Genomic DNA, 7,979 nt, shown 5'->3' on the forward strand with positions numbered 1-7,979 from the left:
AACAAAAGGTGACAATTGATTCCAGCGCAAGAGCATTCTCAATTTCTCATTCGAATGGATGAAGTATGGACTTGATGCATCAATGACTTCATTAACAATAGCCTCTGCCATGATCCACCTTGGGTATGGATCCGAAGGTTCTAAGAATGGAAGATCAGATAGAGTGACTCAGTGACAGCACAACAGTGTCCATAAGAAAGGATTTCTGATACCATTTCAAGGTGATCGTTAGCATGATGAGAAAAAAAGAGAGAATTGAAGCCGTAGAAGAGAGAATAGAACTAGTATGTTATTCTATAGAAGACAACATTTCAAGTACATTTATAACCGATGAGATTTATATCTGAGGAGAATAGTTATTTCTAACCAACAGGGACTCACAGGAAAACTAATTGTGAGTAACTAGCTACTAACTAACTCGGTGAATAAACTAGCTAGATAAACTAAAATTAAAGTGATGTACTTGTACATATTTATTGTGGTAGAGTTAAGTACATGTCCATGTCCAAATAAAGCATCATAGTTGTAAGCAGGGAGTGGCAATGATTGATTATCCTCTTTTGAGACTTACAAACCCAATCTACAGAAGGGAGTGCCAAAAATGTTCATGGGAAATTATCTTGCTTAACTGCTCCTTCCACAAACCTACGCCAAAACCATTGTTTGCCCCATATGGTGTACATTGACTCCAATGGAATTCCTTTGGTCTCGGGCAAGAAAAACATAATAAAGAGGGTCATCACTGCAATCCAAACCGCATAGAACAAGAAGGCGCCGAACTTGAAGTGGCATAGCATTGTCAAAAATGTCTGGGATAACGCAAATAGTGATATAAACTGCACCCCAACTGCTATGCTTTGTCCAGTGGTTCTGATTCTTAAGGGGAAAATTTCACTTGGAATTAGCCAGGTGACAGGGCCCCATGACCAACCAAAACCTGCATCATAAAATCAGAGTAGGACCAATACCAACATTGCGTTACCCTTTGATATGTCCTTTGTACCGTGAACACCAGTCACCATAGCTAGCAAAGCAGACACGGCAATCTTCAAAATGCCAACACAAATTGTCCGGTTAAGAAAAATTAAATCAAGCTGGAAATTATCACCGCCTAACTAGAAGAGTTTAGAAGCTTTGAATTCAAAGATTACAACTCTTACAGTCAAAAGTTGCATAGCTTTACTACACTGATATTTGCTAGATTTTACTAGAGATAGTTTTACTCATGCATGGCACGTCATTGACTGTTTTTACTTCTTAGGCACTGAATTAGTTATATTTTATTGTTATAATATGCCTATAAAAATACCTCCCTGTACTATAATATGTGTGTGGAATTAGTGTGAATGAATTAGTGAAATTATAGAGAAAAACTCTTCCTCCTGTACGGCTGTACGTGTCAATTCTTTTCTCTCTTTTATCTGTGTGAGTAAGTTGTGTGTTTTCCCACAGTTAACACAAATTATGATTTCTAATACTTTAATAATAATCATAAATTAGCTTCTAAAATAATCAAAATAGGTTATAAAATACTTAAGTGTCTTATTAAACACACGGATGAATGTAATAGAGATAAATCACGTTAAAAAATAAACGATTAATATCCTTTATTTGTTTCATAAAAAAAGGTGTCATCCTAAACAAAAATATACTTTGTCATTTTCTATTTTTTATACCAATTATATTTATAATTGATATAAAATTTATTTTTTATACATTGATTATAAAAAATAAAAAATTACATAGAACAAAGGACAATAAATATAATTTAGAATGACGTCTCCTGTATAAAAGAAAAAAAGTAATATAAATTGTTTTAATATCATACCTTTTGGGTAAGAAAAAATTACCAGTTTCATCAAAAAGTTGCTTTAATTAATTACCTGACAGAAAATTAAGCATGAGAATGCCACCAGAAATGAAGAAGAACTTTGACCAAAGCGATCAACAATAGCAGTGGATAGGATGAGAGGAGCAAGGTTGACTATTCCAAGTATTATGGTGGAAACCCACAGACTGAAAGAGGTTAGGAGAATAGAATGCGACGATGTTAATCCCCGTAAGCTGCTGAAAAAGTGGGATATATAGAAATTGCCGTGATCAAGTCTCTCAAATATGCACCATAGATTTCGCATTAATGAGTTCTTCCAACTCGGATTCGACGTCCATGTGGGACCCTCTGACTTTGCGCATGAAAAGCGTTTCTCGATCTGCCTTGCTCTATTTTACCGCGCTCAACCAGGCTGCTAGGGGTGTCGGTTGCAGGGACCACGGCGAGGCCGAGAGAGAGTCGCCACCCCCACGGCTGATTCGCGGTGGCGTAGTTTATGCAGCCGGCGGCAAGCACTCCGACTCCTAGGAAAAATTGGAAGCCCGTGTTCAAAGCGCCTCGCCATTTCAGAAAGGTACAGTGGCGCAGCCTTTTCCAAATTAATGCAACATTATACCATTAATAACCAAAATTATGAAATACAGTGGTACTCCCTCCCGAATATAAAAGAAACAAAAATTTCTTATTTTTTTTCTCAAATATTAATTATTCATGTCTTATTTAATTATATTATTTTTAAAATATTATTTATTTAATAAGATTAAAGATTTTTTTTTTATGTTCGATATCAAATCCAATAAATAAATAATCTAAAAAAAGTTTATTTTTTAGTTAAAAATAACATAATAATATTAACTAATTTTTTTTATAACAAGAAAGATGGAAAGAGTACTAATTAAGGTGCTTACAGTCATAGGTGATGGTTTTTACCTTTTTTTATTTATTTTGTGTGTGTATATGAACAGGGTATTGGTGCTTAAGGTTGGGACTGACTAAACACTAGCCAAGTAGAACTGTTGCATTAGTATTTAAAAAATATTTGTGTAATTTTTTTACACAAAGTTATATAAAAAAATTAAAAAGAAAGAAAAGTGTGAAATTAATAAATTATTATAAAAAAATAAAGAATAGAAAATATTATAAATAAGTACTACTTATGTAAATCATATTATTAACTCGATCTATAATTTTAGTCTAAATTAAGAATGTATATGCAGAGGTAGACTCACTTGATTAGTCAAACCGACCCCAAGGCCGAGAAAAATAAGACCCAAAATGAGCATAGCAATATTTTCAGCAGCTCCATTAAGTGCACCACCAGCAAAAAAGGTGACACCACCCAACATGATGGTGTTTCTCCGACCCAACGCCGCCGTGACTCGGCTAGCTGCCAAAGATGACACTAATGTCAACACTTGGCTGTCATACACACAGTACATGTTTTTCGCACCAGCTGCATTTCTCAGTATTGATGGAAGAACTTTTCAAGAAACGGTACCATCGTTGTGACACCTCCTGGAATTTTATAACATTTTCGTTAAATTCACCTATCCATTTCTACATGAAGTAATATTTGTTTTTTCATCAAATCGTTAGCTGGAATTTAAAAAGGTGTTAACTGTTGGCTATTAAGCCACACTTTAATTAGTTCCTGGGCACGAATACAATCAAGAGAACATATTAGTTATACTTTATTTTTTCATAAAAAGAGACAGAAAGAGGGACAAATAACTTTTGGTAAATAGTCTTATAAAAATTCAAGATAAATAATATAATAAAGAAAATTTAAAATAGTATTTGAAAAAAGTATGAAAAATAGTATATAAATAATATAACTCTTTAATTAAAGGTCATGCAAATTTGAAATACAACAGCGCTATCATTACCATGCTAAGACGCTAATTACTGCATGCGTATATCACAAATTAAAAGACAAAAAATTATTAAGCGACCATAGACCGTGTGATCAGTAATTAATTATCACATTACGAGTAATTAAATGCTATTATTATTTTTTGTAAATTAAAAAATCAAATACATGTCACATAAATATTAGTCAAGATCATATAAACACTTAATTGGTGGTCCTAAATTATTTTTTTCACAAAACACCCTCTTATAACTTCATGTGCCATTTTCCATTTGGAATTTGCTGACTGTTGCTTTCCATCATAGACTTTTTTTGTTTTTTTTTTTAATTGACTCCTTGACGAGCCATAAATAAGTCATCTTCTTCAATATTAGTACTGTACAGCTTCAATTATTGTTATTAAACGGCAAAAGGTTCCATGTCTGAAAAGGACGTCTTAAGCCATTTCCAATCTGAAATTCAGTTTTTAATTTTCTTGTCCTTTTTATGGAAGCGTATTATTATTGGGCAAAACTTGATGTATGTTGGACAGTTATCCGGTAACGTACAAATTGTTTAGAACTTAGAGAATTGATAGCAATCTCCATAGCAACCTGCAGGAGGAACCAGAAGTTACACCAGCCAGGCCCACAAGGGAGATCACCAGGCCCAAATACCTATGCGATCACGTGACTTGAAACACATGTAGCACGTGAAGGTAGTTACTCGTAAGCACGTGTATAATAGACGCAAGTTGTTAGAGCTGTTAGGACCGTTATCACGGTTATGACCGTTATACATGTATCATCACAGTGTATATATACGACAGCACCATAATGAATAAAGCATGCAAAAATATATTCAGCCCAATAGCTGTTAGTTCCCTCGAAGAAAGAATATTCTTTTTTTCTCTCTCTCTCTCTCCCTCTCCTCACCTTCACCAAACCCCTAACAAGAATTGTATTAGTAGTGAGAGAGAAATTGTACTTTTTGATACATAGAGAAATTGTATGTACACTATATAACTTTATATACAAAAATACTGTATAGTAAAGAGAGCCATTGAAGAAGAACTAAATTAAGAAGAGAGAGACAGTAGTAACTATTTTCTTATACCGTGAATCTTGTAGAAAGTATTGCAGAAAATTGTTAGATATTCTAATTCTGGTAACACATTTAAATATATATATAAGAAGAATAAAAGTAGAAAAGAATACTTAAGGAAACAGATTAACTAACAGGGAAAAAGAAAACTTGAAACTCCAATGTCATATCCAAAAATGAGTCCACTGGATGCAGCAACGATGCAAGAGATGACAACTGAGAGTGTTATCTTGCCATCGAAGCCACCGGCCATTTTGAGCCCTCTCCACTGCTACTTGGACAGTTCAGTCTAACTCTGTAGAGGAGACCACACAAACCAAGAGCGTGGCAACTAATTCATTTATAGACTTGCAGTTTGTGACTGTTTTCTTCCCAAAAGAAAATGGCCCCACATGAAAGAAACAAACCAATTTCTTTTTTTGTTTATATCACATCTATTTTTCATTTATAAATGTTTTAACCAATCAAACATTTGTTCAATGATAAATTTTTTTTAAAAAAAACTTCAAAGTTTAAAAACTAATAATTTAATAGCATTATCTTATATTCAAACTATGATGGAGTAATAAAAGCATTTGCTCATTTGAATCATTTATCTTTTTTACAAAATAGATAATTGGTACACATTTGAATCATTTATCTAAATCTATTAAAGAAAGCATTAACAACGGATCAAAACTGTGGGTCAACGCACTTGCCTTATCAACTGACCATAGTAGTATTTGCGTTTACTTGATCACGTATTCTCCTTTTTTTTTCGTTCTTTTTTTAAAAATAAGAAGCTTTGCCGGTACATACTAGCAATTCGATCACAACTACTCACCCGACACTTATTCATACTTTATTCAAAGCATGAGAGCTAGTTACGAGATCAGACTTACGATATTTACGTGAAGTGTGAACAGTCAGTCCTTATACAATTCCAATATTCCAGTTACCTCTTGTTTACTTATGCAGCACCATTCATATTAATTCCTAATGCATGATTGATACTGACAGGTGACAGATAAATACTACAGATAGAGATGTGAAAGAAAAAAATTAATTGAAAATTCGAAAGGAGCAAACACCAGACACATTTACACTAATAAGTCATGAGTAATCACATGAAACTTGACACCACACTTTAACTTAAAACCTTAAAATTTGTTTTCTCCTCACTTATATAGTGTTCAACTTTTTCTCTTCTACTCAAAGTGAGGTTTCACCTTACATTTTTACTCTAACAATGTCATGAGTTCAATTCTAATTAAGATATTTTTTATTTTTCACTTTATTTTTTTTATGTAGGTGTCACGTTTGATTTTAGATTGGTCAAATGAAAGAATGAAAATTGTTTATTTTTTAAAACAAAGAAATTAAATGTCTTGATTTAAAAATAGAGAAAAAAAATTGTAATTTGGTATGTGTGTGTTGTGAAATTTGAGGTTAATTTAATTGTTCATTATAATTGTTGCTTTCATTTATTATATTGAGTGATACCTTAAAGGTCGAAATGTTTTTGTAAATAGTCTCTATCAATTACGGAAGGAGACAAACATGAACCCAGACGCATACGGCTCGGCCCCCTCAAACTTCTTTTATTATATATATAATAACATTTTTTAAAATGATTAATATATAATAAATAATAATAAATATATTTTTCCAATAAAAATAAAATAAAAAAATATGCACTAGCAAGTAATTTTTCATTTTTGTTTTCTAAAAAAAATATAGCGCATTTAAGATAAAGAATAATATATTTTTCTTTATTTAGAAAATATCCGACCCCTAAAACCCCATAAATAATTCAAATTGTATAACAACAATAATCAATTTTGGCTCCAATGGTTTGTAGTACTTATTTTCATAACCTGATTTGGGGTTAGTTCAAGTTAACTAACTGTCTCACTTAGAAGGAGTAAGAACTTTGCACTTTATAGTAATCTTTTTCCTATATAATGCATGTGCACAATGAAAAAAATAAGTTTATATTTGAAACTATAATTGTTACTAACACATTTTAACGTGCTTTTTGTTATTTGATAAATTTTATTTAAAAATATAACAATGTGCAATACTTTGGTCTAGGAAATTGCTGTTTTGTAGGGGGGAAATTTCGTGAAAAAAGTTTTCTTGCGTCTTGCACGAACGTGTATTTCCTCAAAAACACATTTAACGTATTTTTTTAAGTTTTTTACTAATATTTACTTTAAATAAACAATAGCCATTCACGTAATTGTTCGTGTGTTTCGTGCGGTCTTCCTTTCGTGCTAAATATATATAGCACTGCAGCACTGCTGTTTTGTCTAATAATTTTTAATTACGAAATTCAGAAGAAAGAAACTCTATTTAATTTTTGTCCTTCCTCGTTGTGTTTCACGTGAATAAGATACTACATCTCCATCGCTCTAGCTGACATCGTCAATGCCTCAACAGTCATAGAATCAATAGATAGTAACAATGTACAAAGTGAGGTTAGTGAAATGGAAGAAGCAAGAGAACATAAATTAGGATTTGGAATCAGGTTAAGTGTGTGAGAAACTACCTTAAGAGGAATTGAGAATGTGCCTTCCTAGGAACATGAAGCTTAGTTGGATTATGACCAAAATGCCCTTGCTTATTTGGGTCATTGAATTTTTGAAAACCCATTATTTTAAAGTACCAAATAATAATTCATTTTTCAGTGGATTTTACATATTGTAGCCTATTTTAGAAAAGCAAATACTTACTCAATTTGTACCTTTCTTGATTGGGCAAAGTTTATTTGGAAACAAATAAATGCAAATCTTTGATAGTTTGCCATGAATCAAAGTTTTTTTAAAAAAAATTGCTTGGTTGAATATATATATATATATATATAATTATCATGTTATTGATATAAAATATCTATCAATTTTATTGATAACTAATTTTTTTAAAAAAATCTGACTAATAATCTTTAATGAAATTCTTTTTTTCCAACTAATTTTTTGCATCGATTAGTTTCAAATTAAAATTGAGATCTTATTTAAAAGAATTTGGTATCAAGAAAATAAATTTATTTGTTATCTTTATATATTATAATGATCTTCTAGAGAGTGAAAAAGTTATTATATTGATATTTAGGAACAGCTATATAATATTAGTATATATTTTTACTATTGACTTATTGATATAAACTTTACTATAGATTCTATTATTATTGTTTTTATTTTTTATTATTTGTGTGTA

The 7,979-nt window shown here is 31.5% G+C and overlaps 1 pseudogene; it reads right to left on the reverse strand.

Annotated features, from left to right (window-relative positions):
• Positions 1-605: 605 nt before the first annotated feature.
• On the reverse strand, positions 606-5,037 carry LOC114414286 (annotated as a pseudogene).
• Positions 5,038-7,979: the final 2,942 nt, after the last annotated feature.

The sequence above is a fragment of the Glycine soja genome, chromosome 6, assembly GCF_004193775.1.
Source record: "Glycine soja cultivar W05 chromosome 6, ASM419377v2, whole genome shotgun sequence".
Taxonomy (NCBI): Eukaryota; Viridiplantae; Streptophyta; class Magnoliopsida; order Fabales; family Fabaceae; genus Glycine; species Glycine soja.